Source organism: Meriones unguiculatus, chromosome 2 (assembly GCF_030254825.1).
Source record: "Meriones unguiculatus strain TT.TT164.6M chromosome 2, Bangor_MerUng_6.1, whole genome shotgun sequence".
NCBI classification, from domain to species: domain Eukaryota; kingdom Metazoa; phylum Chordata; class Mammalia; order Rodentia; family Muridae; genus Meriones; species Meriones unguiculatus.
In genome coordinates this window covers 117,332,724-117,357,537 of record NC_083350.1, presented here as the reverse complement: position 1 = coordinate 117,357,537, position 24,814 = coordinate 117,332,724, and the positions used below count along the sequence as shown (strand labels likewise).

General features: G+C 37.6%; 1 protein-coding gene and 1 long non-coding RNA gene across 4 annotated transcripts in view; one reads left to right on the top strand and one right to left on the bottom strand.

The window, feature by feature from the left end:
• Positions 1-7,265: 7,265 nt before the first annotated feature.
• LOC132652438 (uncharacterized) lies at positions 7,266-23,844 on the bottom strand. Its single transcript, XR_009590019.1, has 4 exons — positions 23,742-23,844; positions 22,708-22,726; positions 7,777-7,907; positions 7,266-7,440 (listed from the first exon to the last, which is right to left on the bottom strand). It is a non-coding gene; the product is annotated as an uncharacterized LOC132652438 (long non-coding RNA).
• Positions 23,845-24,006: 162 nt separating this feature from the next.
• The window catches only part of Syt1 (synaptotagmin 1), a 551,311-nt gene continuing 550,503 nt past the window's right edge, over positions 24,007-24,814 (top strand). For all 3 annotated transcript variants that reach the window (XM_060378023.1, XM_060378024.1, XM_060378022.1), the window contains exon 1: positions 24,007-24,397. The gene's annotated coding sequence lies outside the window, so the exon portion shown is untranslated. The remainder of the gene's footprint in view (positions 24,398-24,814) is intronic.

Here is a 24,814-nt window from a genome sequence, read left to right as displayed (position 1 = left end):
CTTAGTCATCAGGAAAAAGCAAATCAAAATGACCCTGAGTTTTCACCTTACAGCCATCAGAATGGCTAAGATCAAAAACTCAAGTGACAACACATGCTGGAGAGGATGTGGAAAAAAGGGAACTCTCCTCCATTGCTGGTGGAAATGTGAACTTGTACAACCACTTCGGAAACCAATCTGGCGATTTCTTAGAAAATTAAGAATAGTGCTACCTTGATCCAGCTATACCACTCCTAGGCATAGATTCAAAATATGCACAAGTACACAACAAGGACATTTGCTCAACCACTTTTCGTAGCCACTTTATTCATAATAGCCAGAATGAATCTGGTAACAACCAGATTTTCCCCAACAGAGGAATGGATACAGAAATTGTGCTACATTTCCACAATGGAACACTGGGCTTTTAAACATTGAGACTGGCTGCCCTTCCAGAGGTCCTGAATTAATTTCCAGAAACCACATGACAACTCAACATCCTCTACAATAAGATTCAACCTCCTCTTCTCCTGTGCAGATATCTAGATGTAAATACCCATATACATAAAGTACATGAATTTCAAAGAAAAAGAGGGGGTAGCATTCATGGAGAGTGGTGGCCTGAAAATTTAATAAATAAGTGAATGATCAGTACAACAGACCAGGAAAAATATTATAGGAAGAGAAAAGAGGAACTTTAATTCAAAATTATTTTGAATCTCATTACAACTAGGACAACAAAAAGGAGATAGATAAATAAAGATCTCTTAACAATTCAGAAAGGATCTCTTTCTCACAGCTGCAATGCCTGGTCTGGCTTCAGTGAGAGAGGATGTGCTTAGTCCTGCTGTGACTTGTGGTGCCAGGGTAGCCGGTGTGAGGGTGGTACTGGGAGGAGCTGAGGGAGGGGGCTGTGGTCAAGCTGTAAAGCGATTAAATAAATTAATTAATGAAACATAGTTTACAAGGATTCAGCGAACATGAGTCATGGCTGTGGAAGCTGAAGCAGATTTTTCTGATGACCAGCTCCAGGCCTGAAGGTTGTCAATGATGAGATCTCTCCTCCTAGTCTTTCAGATACTGGAGCCAGTTAGAAGCTTGGTTTTCTCATAGTTGCTAATTTATCTTCTATTCAGAGTGATTAACACAGAAAATGGCCACAAGAACCAAAAATATCTGAGCACAGGGGTCTTTTCTGAAACTGACACTCCACCAAGGACCATGTATGGATATAACCTAGAACCTTTGCCCAGGTGAAGCCCGTGGTAGCTCAGTAACCAATTGGTTTCCAATAGTAATGGGAACAGGGACTATTTCTGACAGGAACTCAATGGCAGGCTCTTTGACCTCCCCAACCCCCAAGAGAGGAGCAGTCCTGCTAGGCCACAGAGGAGGACTTTGCAGCCAGTTCTGAAGATACCTGATAAAACAGGATCAGATGAAAGGGGAGGAGGTTCTCCCCAATCAGTGGACTTGAAAAGGGGCAGAGAGGAGATGAGGGAGGGAGGGTGGGATTGGGAGGGAATGAGGGAGCAAGATACAGCTGGGATACAGAGTTAATAAAATGTAACTAATAATAAAAAAATTAAATTAAATTAAAAATAAAACACCGAATATGGGAGCTTTCATTTCAACCTCAAATCCCCTCAAATCATCTGGGGGATTTTTGTTTCCATCACCTTCATTTCTAGACTCCACCCATACAACCCATACAGTGAATTTAATTGTCTAAACAAGGGACTAATAATTCAAGGGGTGTTATTCTCTGACCTACTATGGCTCTACTTTCTCAGAATTAGCTGTTAGAACACACAGGAATGTCTCTTCTTTTATTATAACTATAGAGAAATTAAAGATTTTGCTTATTAATTTTTATAATTTACTCTTCCATGAACAATGGCTCTTGAGAACAAAGACCAAGTTTTCTTTGTTTTTGTGTCAGCCATTTTCAGAATCAGGTATGTAACAACACTTAAAGAACAAAGCAACTTACAGTCAAGCTGGAAAATTCAGAAGTGTATTTGCTTTAAGTGTTTTTATAGATAAGTAAATGCTGTTTGTAGATGCTAGTAAGATTTGTTATAGGAAATCAAACATTTTTAGGACTTCATGAAATTCATTGTATCATAAAGATATTTGTCGTCTTCTTTATCTTCTTCTTCTTCTTCTTCTTCTTCTTCTTCTTCTTCTTCTTCTTCTTCTTCTTCTTCATCATCATCATCATCATCATCTCCGTCTTTGTCTTTGTCATCTTAAGACCCAGTGAGTTGACTTAGCAGGTAAAAGCACTTTCAGCCAAATGTACATACCTGAGTTTGTCCCCCGGAACCACACAGTAGAAGAATAGAATCAACTTTGCAAAGTTGTTCTCTGACTTCCACAGGCATGACATGGCATATGATCACGTGTGTATATATATTGACAATGAATTAATAGATGTACTTTTTTTTTGCTTTAAAACATAAAGTTTGTCATCTGTTAAGTAAACATTGTTCTTCCAAACAGGAGAAACTTCAGTAGCAAAGCTGAGTATCAAATGGCCCAATGCACAGAATGTTAAGTCAGTTTTCTGAGATAACCCAACAAACAATATCATTTTGACATGGATACTGAGCAAATGAGTGGCAAAATCAAAGGCCAAGGCAGAAAGAACCAAGTGTCTTCCTTATCACTAACAAGGGTTAGGGAAAGACATAGGAGAAAATCCCAGTGCCTTACAAGGGAAACCCTAAGAAATGGGTCACTTTATCTGATAAGCCACACTCCATTGAACACCCACCATTGCAGAAGAATCGGCCACCATGGGAGCAAAGAAAAGACATGATCACCACAAGCATTCTCAGAACTGAGTAAATAAGAGTGACTTGCTTCTGTAATATTCTGAACTAGTACACTCACATGATAAATAAAATGCATATACTGATAGCATATAATTTGTAGACACAAATTATAATAAAAATAGAGAAAACCTAAGCATTTTTTGCCAAAATGTCTGCCATAGATAAAGATTTAAAATTCTTCATAAATTACACCATTTATGCTTACACACAATTAATATATCATTATAGGTTTTTTTTATTGCTTAATGGTAGCAACTAAAGCTTTGGTTATAATTCTTCCACAATAATTTAGTGGAAGCTATCCAATAACAATCTATTAGATTTTCCCTGTTAAATTAGCATGATGGACTTTTAATGAATCTTAATAAACAGCATGATGATCAAGAATATTGTGAAATCAAAATAGCTCTCAATGACATTTCTCACTTTGTGTACTATGTCCTCAAAGTCACTGACGCTGGTCCTTTGAGAGTAGCTCAAATGTATTATTAATATATTCTCATGTTGCTAGCAAGACAGATGCCATTGTGACTAGACTAATTCACATTTAACAAGATTTTTAAAGGAAATTTATTTAGTAACAAAGTACAAAATTTTAATTATGATATCCCACTTCTATAATCTTGCCCCAACAAAGTACGCACCAACTAGAGGGACTTACCTTCAAATTGAAGGTGATAGATGAGCTATTTATTTGTATCTCTGCATTATGTTTATTCCTTGGTGATCCCAATCACCCACAAAGACAAATCATGGGGATGTTAATTTAACTTGATTTAAAATGGCATTTCCTCTGGGGATTTGATTTTGAAGACTTGGATGCATAGTCAGAGCCAATTTTCTCTCTGCTTCATTGAGAATAGAAATCCTTGAATTGTTGAAAGCAGAAGAGCTTGGTGAGTTTAACCTGGTTTATGCTCTGAGACTGACGTAGTACAAGCCTAGAGTCTCCTAGGATAAATATAATTTTAATTTTTCAGGGAGCTGAGAGCTGTCTTTCATGCTGCTGCAGGAATGGAATGAAACTCGCTTGCTCTGAGAACAACTCTATCATTCACAAATGATCTGAACTCTCCTTAAACAGTCTATATTGCTGCAGGGACAGAAGGGCTTATCACTATTTCCTCCTACAGCCATCATGCCATGCAAGCTTCAGGATCTCAATGCAGGAAAAGGCAAATTTTATCACAGTCTTTGGTTTATTTTAATTACATTTTTATTACTCATGTAGCTCATTATCACTAAAAAAATAAAATACATATAGGAAGACAAGAAGAAAGGTTTTCCCTAAAGAAAATGCTTAAATTTAAACATTTATAATTGTATTTATTTATCTTTATTTTAAACATCAATTTTACTGAAGTACAATTTGCATCTAATAAGATGTATCTCTCTTTTATTGTCTTGATGTTTGACAAGTCTAAACAGTAATATCATACACAATACTGTTTTAGAATATTTTCATCATATTGAGTTTCCTTGTGCCATTTTGCAGCCAGTGTGATTTTTCCACACCTGGTCTCTATTGTTGCCATACACTGAATTTTCTAAAAATTTATTTAAATAGAATTATACACTCTATAGTTCTCTGAGCCTGGCATGTTGCACTTAGTCTCATATATTTGAGATTCATCTGTGCTGTTTCTTGTGTGTTAATATTACACTACTATTGATGGATGATATTTAACTGCATGAGTGTTCCACAGCTTGCTCACTCATTTACTCGTTCAAGGACCAGTTTCCAGTTTTCTGAATACTATTATTCATAGGGTGGCAATGAAACTTTATCATTATATGGGAGATTTATCTTTCCCCACTATTCCCTTGCTCCATACCTAATCTTTGTGATTATATAGATGGTAACTTGTCGATCAAAGGCTTAACAGCTATTGTCCACATAGAAGCCAATATTCACCATATTTGTCTTTCTGTGATGGGGCTACCTCACTCGGGATAATTTCTGTCTAGCTCCATCCATTACCTGTGTATTCTGTGATTTTTATATTTTTTAACAACTGAGTAATAACTCACTGTGGAAATGTACCACATTTCCTCTATGTATTCATCCACTGGTAGATATTAAGGCTGTTTCCAGTTTCTGACTATCGTGAATAGAACAGAAATAGACATAGTCAAGCAAGTGTCTCTGTACCCATGTATTTAGTTAAAAACCATTTTGATATTTATATAAGAATGTATACTCCTTAAAAATCTTTTAATCCCCAATTGTATAAAAATGTTTTATATGCATTAATCTTAGACTTTATAAATGAACACAACATTACGGTAATTTTTGAAAATAATAGTAATCATAGAATTTGAAATTTTTCAAAATCTTAGATTTTGAGATAACTACCAACATATTTCTTTTTTATTATTTATTACAATTTATTACCTTTGTATCCCTGCTGTGGCCCCCTCCCTCATCTCCTCTCAATCCTACATTCCCTCCCCTTTCTCCCCGAATGCCCATCCCCAAGTCCACTAATACGGGAGGACCTCCTCCCCTTCTATTTGACCCTAGTCTATCAGGCCTAATCAAGACTGGCTGCATTGTCTTCCTCTATGGCCTAGCAGGGCTGCATCCCTCAGGTGGAAGTGATGAGAGAACCTGCCACTGAGTTCATGCCAGAGACAGCCTCTGCTCCCCTTAACAGGTAACCCACTTGGAGACTAAGTCTATGAGCTACATCTGAGCATGGAGTCTAGGTCCTCTCCATGCATTGTCCTTGGTTGGGGTATCAGTCTCTGCAGAGCTCCCAGGGCCCAGTTTTTTGGCTCTGTTGGTCTCCTTTTGAAACTCCTGTCCCCTCCAGGTCTTCCTCTCTCCCCTTTTTTCATAAAATTCTATGCATTCTGCCCAAAATTTGGCTATGAGTCTCAGCCTCTGCTTAGATACCTCAATCAGTAGAGTCTTTCAGAAGTCTCTCTGTGGTAGGCTTCTGTACTGTTCCCTGTCTTCTGCTTTCGATGTCTATCATGTTTGCCCTTCTGAATGAGAATTGAGCATTTTTCCTAGGGTCTTTCTTGATGATTAACTTCTTTAAAAGGACAGATTTTAGTACGTTTTTACTATATTATATGTCTAATAACCATTTATGAGTGGTAAATACCATGTGTGTCTTTCTGCTTCTGGGTTACCTTACTCAAGATGATCATGTAGCAATATGTTTTAGTTTTGCAATTTGTATATTGCTGAAAAATTGGAATAACTGTACAATGTTACTCCATATGAATAAATGTGGAGTGATATCACTACCATGATATGGTGAGCAAAGCCATTTTCTCTGAACACAAATTTCTAGGCTTTTCAAAATCAAAAACAAAAACAAAAGAACCTGACACTAAGTTTCTGTGCAACATAGCAAAATTTACTTAATGGTATTGAAGTCACTTTTCTGTTGTTGAATGATATTGAAGCCTATTTTCTGTTGGTGAATGATAGTAGGATGTATCTCACATAGCTGTTGTAGAGTCAAGGGCACACAGAATTTCATATAACTTGTATATAATGATTATATAGTTCTATGTAATTTTAAATGTTATTATAGACCTAGTATCTATTAATTATATAATTTCAAAATCTAACCTGGGTAGAGTGACACATATCTTTAATTCATCACTTAGGATGGAGAGTCAGGTGGATATCTGAGTACTGGCACACCCAGAGATACATAAAGAAACCATCTCAAAAAACAAACAGACAAGCAAAGTCTTGTTTTTGTGACTATTACTGCATGGATTTTCACAACAACCCATACAGTGTAACATTGTTCAACCCTTAGAGACTTTTACAATGTACAATAAAGTGTTTTCACTTTTTTCTTTTTTTAATTTTTTTTAATTATTAGTTACATTTTATTAACTCTGTATCCCAACTGTATCTGCTCCCTCATTCCCTCCCAAACCCTCCCTCCCTTCCTCATCTCCTCCCTACCCCTTTCACTTTTAATAAAGTATACCTAAAACTAAAATAATTATAAGTGTGTCTTCATTTGTTTACCAGATTTTATTTTCTTAGAATTCATTGCTAGAGGTTAGAAATCAAAGAAAGTATGAATAAATACAAGTAAGTATCAGAACCTTTTCTGACAACAATATAAGACTCTACTTACATTTTTAATACAGAGAAATAATAGCAAAAAGCTATTTAGAACCTTACATACCCATAAATAAAAGAATTGCTCTCTTGCCAAGTTGCTTTCTAGGAAATTTATACCATACATCTTATGTTCCTTAATTATAGGTTTTTAAAATATACAGGCAGAAATATAAATCATGTAAAACATAATATGAATAACTGCTGATGTGTAAATGTGTTATGTTCACACTTTAATATAGAAAGTCTTATTAGTTACATAGAACATAACTGTCCAGATGAGGCACTAACATATACATTCCAAGACTACATTCCAAATGCTTTCTAAGCTTACAGTGTGTCAGAAATTAACCATTTTTCTCAATTTAGTATTAAAAATAGTGTCTCATAGAATGAAGACTATAATATTAGGATCTCTCAGAATACTCAGTACTAGAACTAGACACTTGGAAAAGCTGAATTTCTCCCAAAAAAGTCTATCACATGATTATATGAAATTTGGGGTAGGGGAATTAGGAGAAGCTAGAAAAACAAAAGTGAAAGAAGAAAGAGGGGTTAAGTGAGAAAGCATTCATTTTACAAATTTCTAAAATTCTGAAAAAAATGATGGGAGGAAAACAATACATTTTGTAGCTCAGTGGCTTCTTCTTTTTGAGGCAAACACTTTGATATAATTTACTTCCAAATAAAAGAAAACTAAATCAAGTGAAGGTGAATAAAAGTAAAACATAAAATGAGAGGAAAGGGAGAACAGCACACAAGTTACGGTAAATAACTTTATCAGTGATTGTTTTTAGCTTCAAGGATTGAGCCTGAGGCCTTACACATGCTCACTGGGTGTTTTTGACATACCCTTACCTTGGTCTTTGAGACAGAGGCTTATGAAGTAGATTGTGCTGGTCTTGAACTCACTATTTAACCCAGGTTAATCTTGAACTCCCATTTCCCCTCTTTCCATCTTCTGAGTGTTGGTATTGCAGGATTGAGTGCTAGAACATGGAAATATGCGTGTTCAACTATGCCTATCTTTATCATTTTTTTCAAATGCAGATACTTCTTTAGTTACCAGATAAACATCAGCAACCTGCATAAAAAGCAAGCAAAGCAAATCTGACTGCCGGAAAAGTAAGGAGATATAGGTGTAGACATGCACAAACCTGAGGAAGAAAGCTTTGGTACAGCACACTAAAAATCAACACACAATAGGTATGGAAGGTCAGGAGATAGCAAAAAAAAACTTAATAAATAAAAAACAAGGGAGAGTTTGAACAGCAAAATTAACATGTTTGATCCAATTTCTGTTCAGAACTTGTTCACTAAAATATGCATGCTACTTATTTGTTGCTTGGTTTTTCACGTTAGTTGTTTCTGCCTTTCCAAATGACTTAGAACTTCTATAATTTAAAATGCTGTTTGTGCCAGTAAACAATTTAAAGTATTTTTTAACAAAGTTATAATCTGGTAGACAAGAGATACCTTTTTTTTTTCCTGAAACACACCTAATTCAAAAAGAAACTAACCGTAATTTTAGAAACATCATCCTGTTGTAAATTGAAATCACATTTCCAAGTTCTCCTGTGTTGCTCAATAAGGCATAACAGAAGCATGGAAGAATATTAATGGAAATAGCAAACTCTGAAGGATAGGGCCACTCCTTAGGGGTATACCAAATTACAGTTGATCATGGAAGGAAAAGTATAATCTGGTTTTATAAATTTGCTCAGTGGGTGCAATTCTTGACTCCTTAGCCAGTCTGACACCAGAATTTGATCCTAATGATCTGAGTTCTATCCAGAGTGGAAGTAGAGAACTCATTCCCCAAACTTTAAAATATCCCGAAAACATTCATGAACGAATTGACTGGCAAGCAGATTTCTTTTTTCATAAAGTGATAAATGAATGTCTTTTAGATAACTACACATTCAACATGTCTATTGTAAACTTTATGAATACTAATACCAGACTGGATAGGAAAGGGTTTACTGCTTTCCACTTATTCTGAAGTCAAGAGCATACAGGAAAGGTGGGGAATGAGAGATGGGTTGGAAGCTGCAGTTACTGAGGCTCAGAGCAGAGACAACTGAATGCATAGTAATCATTTCTTCAGCTAAATCGCCAGGGTTGATGAGAGTTTGCTGGACTGTGCAATACAGCAGTCAATTGCACTTTTCTGGAAACAAATCAGAAGTACAATTTGAAGAAGAAATGCTTCACAAAAGCGTGAAAATGTATAATATTTTGTAACGGATATAACAGGCAATTCAGACTCTCATGAAGAAAATAATGTTGGATATACACACATTAAAATACCAGGGCTGTCATCATTAAGCCTGTGTTCACTGCTTCAAGGAATCCAGGTCACCAGGCTTGCTTGTGTGGCAAGTGCTCTTACCTGCTGAGCTGTCTTGCCAACACAGCGATTACATTTTCCTTACACGAAAACCTTTGTGATTCGGTAGCTGTCCGTAAGTGTAGACTTCAACTCTGTGTGTCATTTTTTACTACTGTTTTCTTTAGTGTTATTCCATAATCTGAAGTTCCGTTGTGCTTTATTTTATAGTGCAGAGTAATTGAGAAGTCTTGCATCACAGAAGTCTCCAGAACATGTTTGATTTCAGCAGTTATCTGCTGCCAAAAATACAGGGGAAAATCAACATGAAGGAGCGAAGGTAAGTCAGGTGCAGTGGTGCATGCTTGTAATCCCATCACTCAGGAAGGCAGAGGCAGAAGGATCTCTGTGAGTTTGAGGCCAGCCTGGTGTACAAAACAAGCCCAGTCTACAATAAAGTCAGCCTGGTCTACAAAGCAAGTCCAGGACAGCCGAGGCTACACAGAGAAACCCTGATTCAGAAGAAGGAGGAGAAGGAGGAGGTAGAAGAGAAGAAGGAGGAAGAAGAGGAGTAGGAGGAGGAAAAGTTTCTCCTTTTCTCAGGAACCCATAGGTTTACGTCAATGATCCTTTGGCTCCTTTGATCCTGTGCGTGTGGCAAGGCAGAACACCATGGTCTGGATCATATGGCTCATTTCATGAAAAGAAGGGAGAAGGAAAAGAAAGGTAGGAGAGAGAGCAAAACAGTAATTTCCAAGGACATAACCCTTCTTATGGGTCTCATAATTGGTTTCCACTGCTTCTCAATAGCCAACCCATCATTTAATATATTGATGAACTCATTACAGCCATGGTCCAATCCTTTCACTAAAGCCCACCTCTGAAGATTGCAGCACTCAGGAACTTCAACATGTGCTTCCCTGAGGACATTTCACGCCTAAGCCATGGCAAAAATATGTGCACAATAAATAATTTTAGTGAAAAAAATGAGAAAAAAAAACAATCCAAGTACTTTAGAGGTGGAGTAAGAAGGATCAGGAGTTGAAGGTTATCTTCTGCTACACAGTGAGGTTAAGACCAGCTTGAGCTACTGAAACAAAACAAACTACCTTTTTCCCTGATCAGTTATCTTTGGAGTTCTCTTTTAACACATGCATATTTTATAGAACTTAGCAAGATAATATTAAGAGCATTTAAGGAAAATAGTAAAATACAGGATACTTTTAAAGATGGCTAAGGAAAAACCACTTGCTGGATTTTCTATAGCAGCTTCATCATTTGTCTGTCTCTAAGCAAAACATTAAGGGTGTAATTTTCTCCATGTAATCATCTGCATATTTACTAGTGGATGTGAAATAGTATATAGAAAATATTGTAATTTTGGACTTAGTTTTCCAATTCATGATTCTTAATGTATATTTTCAAGTTTCTATTGGTTATTTGTGTACCTTATCAGAAAAAGTAGTTATTAAATTCATTGAGCAGTTGATTAATTTATTGACATTCTTTCTATTGTGTGGATAAGACTCAGATACAGGTTTTACTACAAACATTTTCTACCAATCTCTGGACTGCCTTTAACTTTCTATGTCATGATCTTTGAGTCACTGGTTTATTGTTGTTTTGGTGGTGACTAATTTATTTTCTTTGGGTGGTTGTGCTCTTAGTGTTACATATTACAAGAACTGAAAAATCTAATAATAAAGATTTGCTTTTATTGTCTTCAAAAACTTCTGCATTTATGTAGTTTTCCTTTCCTCATGGAAATTCAGCTCTCCTTGTACCAGTTACAGAAAAGACTAGATCCCTTTCCTCAATGCATGGTCTTAATACCATTGCCACACATCAGGTGACTGTAGGTACTTAGTTTTCTTGCACATTCTCTCTTATTCATCGGTTTATATTTCCAGGCTTAGAATAGTTCTAAACTGCTAAATTCCTGCCATTGCGACATTAGTTTCCCAGGCGAGATTCCTTGCTTGTTAGTTCATTTGGTATTGTTTGGCTCTTCAAGGTTACCTGCAATTATTGTATTAATTTTAGTATCCTATTTTCACTTCTCCACAAAAGGCCATCGTGCCCCCCACCCCTAAACTGGATAACCTTGAAGTTACCATGTAGCAGGGAAAGATTTTGAACTTCTGATTTTCCTGCCTGCATCTCCTGATTGCTGGGATTACAAGTGTATGTCACCATACATAGCAAATGTGCACATTATTTTTTGTACCCACTGAGCTATATCCCCAAACCCAGGCCACTGGCTTTTGGGAAAGAAATATTTTGCAGTGTATACATTAAGCCACTGGTGCCATTTTAATAGTTTTAAGTTTTCCAAATCATAAATATGGAAGGCCTTTTAAGTATTTTACAATGTCTTATAGTGAAATATTTATAGTTTTAATGTACAGGATTTGTATATTTTCTAAAATTTGTTTTAATATTTTATTTTTGTAGTGCTATTATAAATGAAATTATTTTTGTACTTCTTTTTACATATTTTTATTTTGTTATTTATTTATTTATATATCTTTATTTATTTATTACAATTTATTCACTTTGTATCCCAGCTGTAGCCCCCTCCCTCATCTCCTCCCAATCCTTCCTTCCCTGCCACCCTCTTCTCTCCCATGCTCCTTCCCTAGTCCACTAATAAGGGAGGACCTCCTCTCCTTCTGTCTTACCCTAGCTTATCAGGTTTCATCAGAGCTGGCTGCATCACCTTCGTCTGTGGCCTGGCAAGGCTGCACCTCCCAAGAGGAGGTTATCAAAGAACCAGCCACCGTGTTTATGTCAGAGACAACCCCTGCTCCCCTTACTAGGCAATCCTGTTGGAAACAGAGTAGCCTATGAATTTCCTTTGCAGGCAAATGGTGGGAAATAGAAATGATCATCCTGAGTGAAGTAACCCATAAGCAGAAAGACATATATGGTATATACTCACTTATAAGTGGATATTATACATATAAGATAAGCATACTAAAATCTATAGTCCTAAAAAAGCTAAACAACAAGGAAGACCCTAGGGAAGAGGCTGAAACCTCACTTTGTACTTCTTTTATAGGTTGCTCATTAATGATATGTGTAAATATGACTGATATTTATGTGTATATGGAAATTCTCTGTGAAATCATTACTTTAATTGTTATATTGTGGATTCCATAAAGTTTTACATATTTTTAAAATTATTTGGTCTAAACAGTAGTTATATTACTGTTCGAATTTGTTGTCCATCTACTTGTTTATCTACCTGTTTGTTTCCATATTTCTAGTACACCTCTTAATAGAGTTGCAAAAGGGACATTCATGACATATTGACTAATTTTAGAAAATGATATTGCATTTTTGAAGTTCAGTTTATGTATAAGTTAAGGTAATAATAATGTGGCTTTCTTATTGTTTATATTTTTCTTTTCTTTCATTAGTGGAACTCATGGATTTGTGGATTAAATTTTACTTGGTTGATTTTTTTATTTCTCATTGGGTCAGTGTGTATAATCTTTTCAGTAGGCTGCCATTTTACCTTTGCTACTATATTTCAAAGGACTTTTTTCATACTTGGAAATAAAGGTTATTATCCAACTTCCTCGGGCTCTCTTTATCTAATATTCTATCAGACTGACCTAGTAAAGAGGAATTACAGTGTTCTCTTCTTCCATCTATTTTTGAAAGGAACTAAAGTAGAGTCTTAGTTAAATAAGTATAATGATTTAAGTTGAAAAGTTAAATAATCTCTAGATAAACACATCACACTGACTTTCTATATTGACTGTAACAAATTTGTACCGTTATAAAACTAAAGAGACAACAAATTTTGCTGGAGGAGGGGACTAAATTACAAATGTCCAGAGAAGAACCAGAAACCCACCAATGTTCTAAATACTGAAATTAATAGATAAGTAATATTCAATCATTAAGAACTGACAACCTGAGAAATAAATGAGGCATTGGGAGAGGGTAAATATTACTAAATATATTATATGAAAGATATAAATAAAAAGGAAAGAAATCAAATAAAAAGAGACCTATATGAATAGAGAGGAAAGACATGGTAAAGAAGAACTAGAGATTGTCAAATGACTCAGGTTATTTATAAATAAATTACAAGACACTTAGGGAAACCCTAAGTCCATCATAACAATTAGTTTTAGCTTTAGCATCTAACATTAAAATCCTAATGTATATTTATAATACTTTTTGTATGTGTGTATGTGAAAACAAAACCAAAAGGAATAAAAATGCAATACATATAGAGACCATGAGCATATTTTTATATTGTATTAATTAGAATTTAGACAAAAGATTTGATAAATATATGTTATGGAAAAGAAAATAGACATAGCCAATAAGAACATGGCATTAATGCCCATTTTCTCAGAAATCAGAAGAGTGCAGGTTAACAATTCAACTGTGTATAGGTGACATTCACTGAGGAAGACCCATTGACATGAACTGTTATTTCCTTTTTCAATCCAAGTAAATATCCCCATCAGTGCCTATGTTAGTGCTACTTTACACTTTCATAAAGAGTAAATTATGTAAATTTCAGATCCTCAAAACCTGGAACCAACTCTTAACCTGGATGTACTCAAGAAAGATGTATGCAAATGAAAAACAGGGGCATTTGGAAGAATGTTTATCACAGCTTTGTAAGATACAAAATATTCAAAATTAGAGCAAAATCCCAAAGCAGGATGGACCTGCTGGGAGAAGTTCAAGGAAGGGGAACATGACTAAAATATATGGAATGAAAACTTTTTGAATAAAAATGAGGAAACCAAATTAAATAGATGTATAATTGAATATAACACGAGTCATCTAGAGAAAATGAAACCCCAAACCTATTATTCTCATTGAAAGTTCATATGTGTGTGGAATTCCTATGTATGTACAGGCTTGTCGCTGCACATAGGTGTCTGGAAGCCATTACTCTTCTACCTTACATTTTGAGGCATCTGTTTCACTGAACATAGAGCTTGCAGTTCTGGCTAGGCTGGCTGGCGTCTTCTTGTGTCTATACCCCCAGCAATGGGTCTGCAGATATGAATTGCTGCTGTGTCTGGCTTTATATAGGTGTTAGAGCAAATGCAGGTCCTCATGTTTGTATAGTAAGCACTTTACTTAAAGAGCCATCACTCCAACCTCCTTAAAACCAATTCTTTTTTTTTTTTACACTTTATAACTCGTGTGTGTGTGTGTGTGTGTGTGTGTGTGTGTGTGTAACAATGACTGGTTCTTTCCTTTTACCATGTGGGTTCTGGGATCCAACTCAGGTCATAAGTCTTGGAGACATACAACTTTAACCTGCTCAGTGAGCTATCTTATTGGCCTTTAAACCCTAAAATTAAATTAAGAAAAATGTTCTTTCTCTTGCTCTGTGTGTGTGGTGTATGTGTGTCTGTTTTTATATGTATGCATGTTTGTATCTTTATACATATGGGATAATTCTGTTTATAAACTCTTTAAAAACAATAACATTTTTAGATATACATATTTACAGATGTGGTAAAACTGAACAATAGCTAATATATAATAAGTACAAAATACCAGATAGGGGTTCATTCGTGGTACAGGTTGTAAGGAGAAAATGAGTAAAAGATGATGTTTAACACCTGACCTTTGAAGATGCGAGGTGAACTCACAAATAGCTTGAGTGCCCTTCAATCCATTCATACTAAGTCATCATGAATTCCATAATGAAATAAAGACTTCTCATCTCCACAGCCACCTCTCAGTTTGGGTTCCATTCATTAAATGAGTGACAGGTAAACAATTCCTGTCCTAGCTTGAATTTTCCTTGGTTAATAAAGAGGTGATTATACTAATAAAAGTTTTATGGTTATTATTTCACAAATTTTCAAAGTTATGAGGTATTTTTGGAGTCTCCAAGAGGAGGACTGGCAGTCCTTGACATACTCACAGTTATTTTGGGTTCTTTTTAAATGTCTATTAACCTTGTCAAGTCTATGTGGTTGAAATGTGAAAAGTGGAACGTTTGCCAGCTGTTGATCTCTGGAAGGTTGTTAAATATTTCTGTGTCTCAACCGTTATGAAAATCTTTGTTTGTTATTTATACTGTTAGTATTGACCCCCTCAATCTGTGCTTCAAGTTCTACTTGTCACTGATGTACAATATAGGACACGGTACAATCATGATCAAGGAGAAGATATTATTATGGATTCTACATACATAACAGCCTACAACCACCTGGAATTGAAGCATGCTTTCCAAGCAAACCATCAGTCACCCAGGGATCGGTCATCTGCATGATGTCTTGACTATTCCAAATTCTTGAAATAGGAGGATATCTTGATCTATACAAGATCTTCTTTGTATTTATTACTTTGATAAGATAGAAAAAAAGTAGATCAAGCTGCTTATTAGCAAGAAGAAATTCTACTGGATACAACACTTTCCAAAAACAATCCAGAACAAATCAGTTCCTTGGTTTTTTTGGATCTGACCATGGACCACAACACAATCAAATCATAAAATGCAGGCCTTCATTGTCTGTTATCCTTTATCCTCAAATAATATTATTAAGTCATTTTAGCTTGTTGACTCTCATCTAGCCTGATGTCTGGCCCTCTACAGCTTTGAATAAGTCAATTATTCTGTATAGTCACACTCTTTGCATAACTTGAAGACAGCAGTTGAACTATCATTCTCTATGTTCAGTTGAACAGAAACCCTTTTTCCTGATTTCAAATGTTGTTCTTGCTTCTTAGTAAGCCAGGTTTCACAAGTGTTTTTTTTTTTTTTTTAATGACATGGTATTCACAAAATATATCAAATGTTTCCTTTCTCAGGCCTTTGCTAGCATTAGCTCAAATACACTTTTATTTTGCCTTTGAGACATATCTATTCGCCTAAATAATATTTTCTTCACTAACCTCAGCAGCCTGGCACAATATATTACTTTTTGAGTCACTGTCCTTCTTTTCATTTCTGGTATTTTCCTAGCTATGTATTTAAGAAAAGGCTTTTTATAAGGCTACATTGAATGCTGCTAGCTCTTTATTTCCTTTTATCTGTAAATTGTGAAGTACTGTGATTCAGTTATGGGGTTCTAACTCTGTAGCAGACTGGCTCCATCTGGCTTCATTTTATTTTTCTTCCAATACGAGGTTTCTGTCCTAAGCACCATCGGTGGTCACTCAGAAAATTCATGTATTAATCTCTTTTCATTTAATTCTGACACAGAGAGCCTACTTGTCTCTATCTTATTTAACTGACTATAAAATAATTGGTAGTCTTTACACATACCCAAGAGGCACTTCGTCCTACTACAGAAACACTGGCTTAACCATGTTCATTACCACTCCATTCATAATGGCCAGATATTGGAAACAGCTAGATGTCCCTCAAAAGGCTGAGTTATAGTAATAGAATATAACTCAGCCATTTAAAAAATGAAATCATGAAATTCTCAGGTAAATGGATAGAACCAGAAAAAAAATGAACCTGGGTGGGGTACTCTGGGTTTTGAAATATATACCAAATACGTATTTACTTTCACTTATAAGTGGATATTAGCTATTAAGTCAATGGAAAGCAAGCTACAATCCATAGAAACAGAGATTAGATGTAGAGTAAGGAACTAGAAGAGGACAGATTGATTTATATAGGAATGGGAAATAGTTATAAATACATGGGGGGAAGCTGGAACAGAAGGATCAAGTGGAAAAGAGGGGGAAGAGAGGGAAGAAGAAGAGAATACAAGGAGAGATAGCTAAAATTAAGTGCCATTTGAGGGGTAGTAGGGAAATTTAATACAGTAGAAGCTTATATATATATTAATATATAATATGTTATATAAGATATAGTATAGTAATCGGTTATACACATGTTAATATATAATATATTAATATAATAGGATATCAATATTAATATTTAATAGGTTATTAACAAATATTTAAGGAGATCTAAATGAAAGGTCAAATGATCAGGGAGACAGAGCCCCCACTGGACATGTCTCAGCACCAAATAAAGCTTCCAGTACAGAGATTGAGTCACATTCAATTGGGCTGTTGGTCAAAGGGAATTCCCAAACAACCCAGGCTTTGCCAAGACTATATGTTGTTCCTCACATACTGACAGCAAGTCCCTATTAATGAATCAACACTTATATATCCATGGGGAAATTGAGAGCTGGTAGCTACACAGAGCCTTCATACCTACATACTAGCATGTTTGGTACAGGAAGTTACTCTGCAGCCTACCAAAGGAGAAATGTAAGCACTAGCCTAGCCACAAAGCCTTTGATCTACAATGGTGTCCTATCTGGAAGACAATGGTATCACAATGCTTTTGGGAGTAACCAATCAATATCTGGTTTGACTTAAGGCTCATTTCATAAGATGGAACCCATACCCAACACTCCTCATGTGACCAAAGACCTGAGACTACATAGCCCAGGGACCTAGGGAAACACTAAATAGTACTGTTAAAAGAGAGAGAGAGAGAGAGAGAGAGAGAGAGAGAGAGAGAGAGAGAGAGAAAAGAAAAGAAAAGAAAAGAAAAAAAAGAATCTTGACAAAATGCCCCCAATGACATTCTGCTATACTCATAGATAAGTACTCATAGGTAAGTACCATCATCAGAGAAGCTTCCTCCTGCAGCAGTTAGGAACAAATACAGAGACCCACAGCCAGACATTATGCAGAGAGTGAGAGAGACCTTGGAACACTCAGCCCTAAATAGGATTCCTCCATCAAATCTCTCCTTTCAGGGCACAGGAAAGCCTGTAAAAGAGGAGGCAGAAAAAAGAGCAATAGGGGGTGGAGAACACCTAGAAAACAACCTTCTAAATCAACCTGACTGATCCACATATGAGCTCAGAGACTACGGCAGCATGCACAGGGCTTGTACCAGTTGGGCTCCTAGAGCTGAAAGAGTTGGACACATACCTCTATCCCTAACCCAAACACTATCTCCAACTGATAACCACTTGCAAATGAAAATTTAGCTCTCTCCAAGGGAGTCTCACTGGAGAAACAAACTACTCATAAGGGTAGGCTGCATGCCCACCAGTAGATGGCCAATAGAAAATGAACTCAGTGATGTCTTTGGAGGTTCCTTGACTAAAATGGTTGGATCATGGTTTGGTCTTTCTGTATTTAAACATTGTTATTTTTTTATTTCTATATTTAATATATATTTTTCTCTCTTTTTTTAACCTACAGGTCCTTTGCTCCCAGTTTAGTGTTTCTATGGGATTCCTGAGCATGCAAACCAGGTCTTGTCTGCTTCTATATGTTTCTTGTGCCTTTTCTTATGCTCTTTCCCTTCTTTTTTTTTGGTCATAATCCAATGCAGTTTTATTATATATTATATTATATTATATTATATTATATTATATTATATTATATTACATATTATCCTATAGAAGCCTCACAGAGACTGAGACAACATGCAGAGTATATGCATGAGTTTGCACCAGGACTTCTGCATGTTTACTTACTATAGTGACAATTCTGGAGTTTTGGTTTCTTAAAAAAAAACACAGACATATTATAATATTTGGTTTCTTTAATATAGCACAGACATATTAATCCCAAGTGTAGGGACTGCATCTGCTTCAGACTATTCACAGCAGCTGACTATGAATTGCCTCCTGATCTTGCAGAGATGTGGTCTTGCCAGCTGCAGATAGTTTCTGCAATTGTGTGACACTTGGAATTCTGGGAACTTTTCATAGGGTATATAAATGCTAAGGACCAGAGGTGGGGTTGGTGGTTGTTGGGTAGTAAGGGTTGGTAGTGGTTTGTCTCTTCTTCTCCTTTCTCTTTTATTTAGTGGTGAAACTGGGTGTTGGGGGTGGATAAAGGGTAGCAAAAGAACTCACAAATTAGAGAATCCAGTTACATATTATGGCTTATAGTTTAGTGTTTTTATTGGATTCCTGAGTGTGTAAACAAGTGAGTCTCAAATCATTGTTTTCCCTCGGGTTCTTTACTTCTGTTTGTTTCTCTTAACCAACCTTGAATTCTTAGGGGTTTTTTTGTTTGTTTGTTTTATCTTATTATATTATATTGTATTATTATAATCCCTTAAAAGCCTGTTTGTTTTCTAATGACAGACAGAAAAAGGGTAGATCAGGATGAAAGGGAAGGCGGGAAGAAACTGAGAGGTGTAGAGTGTGGGGAAACCATAATCAAGGTATACTCTATGAGAAAATAAATGTATTTATATAAAAAGGGAAAAGAAAAACAAGCGGTAATGCCTGGCCAAATGATCTTGAGAGACAGATATGTACATATACATTTGCACATGCATATACATATACGTACACACAAAAACATATATATATGGAGAGAGGAAGGGAGAGGAAAAAGGAGAAGAGAAACCAAAACAGCTCTATCACTACAGTTGTTTTTAAAAAGACTTTCCAGGAAAAATAGTGTTCATCAATTATTTCACCCTTAGAATAGAATGTCTCTTAGTTTGAAAAACTAATTCAAACTAAATTTCAATAACAAAAAAGTGATGAAGCTCATCTTCACCACAAGTTCTGTTATAATTCATCTCCTGGAAGGATACAGCCTATGAGCAACACAAAAGAGAGGAAGCTGTTCATATCTTCATACAGAAGTTGGTTTTCTTTCCTTCTCTGGTTTGTTCATTCTTTCAGTACTTATTATTTAGATGTATGTGTGTGCCTGCCTAACAGTGTGTATACCATACACAAGTAGGCACCCATGGAGGCCAAGAGAGGGTGTTAATGCCCTGGAACTAGAGTAATAGGCAGTTGTGAGCTGCCTGAGTTTGATGCTAGGACCTGAATCTGGATCCATTCCAAACCAACTCTTTTTGGCCAAGACATCTCTACATCCCCCAATTACTAAGTCCTTATAATTTTTCAAATTTAGGCCAAGAATACTTCTCATATTGGCTTAAATAGATGAAACAATGACAGAAAATCCACTCTTTCAGGAACCCGGGGTCAGGGGAGAAAGAATGTATTAGCAGCAATAAGAACAATATAATGATAAAGTAATTAAAAAGGTTAGTAGACCTTATGACCTTGCGAGGTTGTGGGAATTAGCATGAACTGTTTCTTTACAAAATCCCTAAAGGTGTATGTTATGTACATACATTATATACACATGAGAAATAAGAAACCCAAAGCTTGGAGAGGTTTTGCACATCTTTCAAGGTCACACAGCCAATTAGTTGTAAGGCTCAGATTCTACTAAATTCTCAGACTAGAAAACAAATTCTTAATCAATCCCCTATCTTAAAAAGAAAAACCCAAGGAGATGGGGGAATCAGTGTCTTAAGAAACAATGGAGCGAAAAAAACCAGCTTTGCATCTATATAAAGAACAACAAAATTGGAAGAGTTGGTTATTTTTCATTTTTCATCCTTTTGGGTAATTAAATTTTTGGATAGTTTTTTTTTAAAACAATTAAGGATGTAAGGTTTAATGATATGTGAGAGTCCTAATGAACTGTAAACATATGTATTATCTATCAATTGGCTATAACAGCCTTTTCACCAAAATGTAAATTTTATTGATATCTCTCTCATGCAAGTATTTTCTGTGGCCCACAGAAAATCTTGGCTCAGTTTGTGCTTAATGAATTTCTAGTTTCTAAATTTTCTAGTTCCCTCTCTTCCCATAACACTCAACTCTCTCCTCTGCCCCCAGTACAGTTCAGTTTCTATTTTGATCTCATAAGCTAAAATAGATGGCAAAGAAATCATTAAAATCGGAAACAAAGGAATTCATGAGGAAAAAAAAATAAGGGGAATTTTGGCACTGACACAGAGGTTATAAAAAAGTTTTTTAATTAATAAAAAGAGGAATTTGTTCACAAAAAAAAATTCAACATGGAAACAGTTCTGAAAATAACAAGTAATTAAGAAAAGAATCAACACTGTACAGTCAGGAAATGAGCTGATGGTAAAAGAGATAGGAATCCTAAATATGAAAGTGCCTGTAAATGGTCTAAAGAAAGTTGAAAGAATGAAACAAGTTTATCGAACATATCTTTCTTTTTAAAAAAAGAGCAGTATAATATGAAGATAAGAAACCATACACAGTGTCTTCAATAGAAATATACTTGGGACTAAGAATATGCTCAGTAAAGCATTGGCTTGGCAAGCATTAGGACCAGAGTTTAATCCTCAGACGCATATAAAAGCCAGGTGTGATGGTGCATGCAGTCATAATCTTAGCACTGGAGAGGTGATGGCTAGCAAGTGTAACTTAATTGGTGAGCTCAGAGACAAAGGGAGATCCTGCCCCAAAGAGGGTGGATGGCATTCCTGAAGATGAGGAGTATTCCTGAAGATAATAACCATGCCATCCTCTAGCTTCCATAAGCATGTGTACAAGAACAACAAAAACTGTAGTGTCATACCAACCAAATAGGGCCAGGCAAGGTCTTCTGTGAATTCCTGAATGTTGAAATGTTGACAAGGATATACAAATAGGAGGGAGGAAAAAAAAACAAAAATTAAAAACTTCAGTCCTCCAAAAGCTACTTTGTATCCAACGTCAGCATGCAAATAATCTTCTTAATATTGACAAGTAAAAAATGCTATTAATTCTAAAATTAAGTACAGTTTAAATGTGCCCAAAGCTCATTTATTACAGAGAGCAGTCTTCTTCAGAAAACACTGGGGGAAGCCTGGCATATTCCTGCCCTCTGAAGAACCATATTGGGTAGGGTATGAGGTGGAGAGGAAAAAAAATGGCTAAAATGATGATAGAATCAGGGTCTGCAACAGAAATTCAAAAAATTCTGTAGTTCTCTTCTATTCATTGATATGCTCTTTCTTCCTTTCTCTGTAGACTGCTGCTCATAATGAGGTAAACATGTCATTTTTAACTTAAAAACCTAAAGAGAGAGATAGGCATTTTTTAGAGTAAAAATTTCTATTAGGTGGATATTACAATAATTCTGTCATGCATTCATCTTTATTGGAGCACACAGATACCTGATTCTTCTGTCTCCTCTTGCACTAACCCTATCCCTTCCCCCTCCTCTTCCTGTTCCTTCTGTCCTTGACCAAACATTTAAATTCAATTTATAATGCTTACTATCTCTTTTTTTTTCACCTATGAAAATATTTTCAAAGAAGACTGGAACTATTTCGGAAAACAAACGGCAGATATTTACATGAAGTTGCAGTTTGAAGGTGTGTTCTTTTCCTAGTTTACCCCTCATTCTAAGTTCTTGATAAAGAAAACAGGGAGAGCCCCAAACACAGGCATTTGTGTCCCAGAAGTATACATTTATTGGAAGGTTGTCTTCTCTTGCTGTATATTTAGAATAAGGTTCTTAATCTTAAACATTATATAAATAGAAGAGATTTAATTAAAAAAAACCTGAAGAAATGTGTTACCGTTAATTGAATTCTCGCTACAGTTACCTTTGCACACCAGTGTTAATAAAACTCCAGTTCAAAGTGGATGAGTTTGGGGAATTGAGATACCTATTTATTTCCTTACCTGAGAAGCCACGGTCATCCTGTCAGGAAAATAAAGAGCCCAATTAGGGGAGTTCTCATTTGTGCCTATTGATCAACTTTACACAAACTGCTAGGATCTCTAAACTAAACAAGAGGTTCAGAGGGCACTAGGCAAGGTCAAGTGAGCGAGAAAGGAACATCCCTTTTAGTGTCATGAAAACCTGTGGAGTAGTTAGGGCTCCCGCCCGCCGGAGCTGGGCTGTCCCAGGGGCCGGCCAGCCCGCCCTCCCCACCAAGCCTCTCAATCGCTCTGTTTGGCATCTCTCGGTATTACCAAGCTATAAATTGCCCGGGAGCTTAGAGACAATCAGGTCACCACTGCCCGCACAGGGGAAAAGCTTCTTACTTCGGAGCAGAAGGGTTCAACTAGGAAGAGAAGGAGGGAGAAAGCCCTTTAGCCCTCACCGCACTGGCAAGGGGTGGAGAGAGGTGGGGGCGGGGCGAGCACAAGAAGATGGAAAAAGCATGTCTAACAAGGTCGCACTTGACCCAAGTCTCCAAACTTATTGGTCGCTGCACGTAAACTCCCAGGGCACTCCGCTGCCTGGCAGCTGCAGCTGGGTGGAGCCGCGCTCCTCCGCCCCACCTAAGGGACGGACCTCGCCTACGTCTCTGGCCCACCACACCCTTCCAGGGCAGTTTCCTGGCATCTAGCTGCACTGACACGACCAGAGCCCGGCTTTCCACTCGTGTTCAGGCGGAAGGATGTGACTGGTCTCCCAAAGCAAGAAGGACCACCTCTGTCTCGGTCGGCCCTGTTTCCCCAACTCCGCCGGGTCAGAGGGCCAAAGACAAACTTCTGCCTCTCTCCCGTCCCAGCTCCCACCTTTCCAACCTACAACTCACACACATCAAAACTCCGAGGGTGCTGTGGCCGTCTGGGCATGCTCGGAATCAGGGCAGGTTTTGATTGAAAGTATGAAGGAAAAAAAAAAAAAAAGCTTTGTATTATGCTTGCTCCTTATCCTGTGCATATGGCTTACTGAACAGGTTGTGGCCATCCAGTCTGCCCACCTGGCTTAGAAAATATCTTTCAGTGTTTCTCCTTGGGATCTGGTCCCCTCTTAGTTCAGCCTACCCCCGCCACGCTTCTGAGCCCCTCTTTTCAGGTCGCTGTCCGCTGTGGGGATGGAGAGACACTACCAGCCCTGGGCTGGGCTCCCTTGCCTGAGAGGATCCACCTATTATTAGTGTCCCCTGATTGGCTCCTCCGAGCAGCGTACCGTGGTGGGAACCAATCAACAGCCGGTGCTGGGAGATGATGGGCGGCCGCCTCCTCACTGGAGGGATTCCTGGAGAAGCTGCAGTGTGGGGATGCTCTGACCGAGTTCAGCCCCCAGTGTCTCTCCTCCTCCTCCTCCTGCAGCCGCCGCATCCGCAGTTGGCAGTGGGCAACTTGAAGCCGTACCTGGGGCAAGCCCCCAGGGTCCTGCTCGTCCGGCAGGGTGCTCAGCGCCCCGAAGGGGTGTGTGTAGGGTGGGGGCGGCCAGCTGGGACCAGCTGGTGGCCCTAGAAAACCTCACCCACACCCACACCCACACACCCCTTTTGTGTTGCAGGCTGCCCCTCTGAGAGAGCAGAGGCAGCGAGAGTACTCGCGTGCCTCGCACCGGTCCGCGGCGAGAGCAGTGGGGACCAAGACCAGCACCAGCTCCCGGTCCTCGCTCCAGGTAAGACAGCCCCAGCTGGCAGCGCGGCCACCCCTGTGGTACCTCAGCGCTTGAATCTATCAGAAAGACCCATGTGCGCTTGGTTTGTGGCGGTGGGAGACCTAGGGAGGGATTCCCCCAGTAAGCCTATTGTGAGAAATGAGAGAGCACAAGTGCATCTCCCGGAAAAGCACTTTGCACGGGGCTGGTGATTCAGAACCAGGAGTTGATGTTGGGCATCCCCCATCTTTTTGCTTCTTCCATTCTCTCCCCAACCCCCTCCTCTCTCCTCCCCTTTCTCCCATTCTAAGCCAGCAGAGGGTTTTGTTTTACCCCTACCCCCACCCCCACCCCGGGGAGATTGTCTTTCTTACAAGGAAGAAGGGCAGTGAAGAAGAGAGGAAGATTTCTCTCTGTTGGAGGGCAGGATAGAACGCA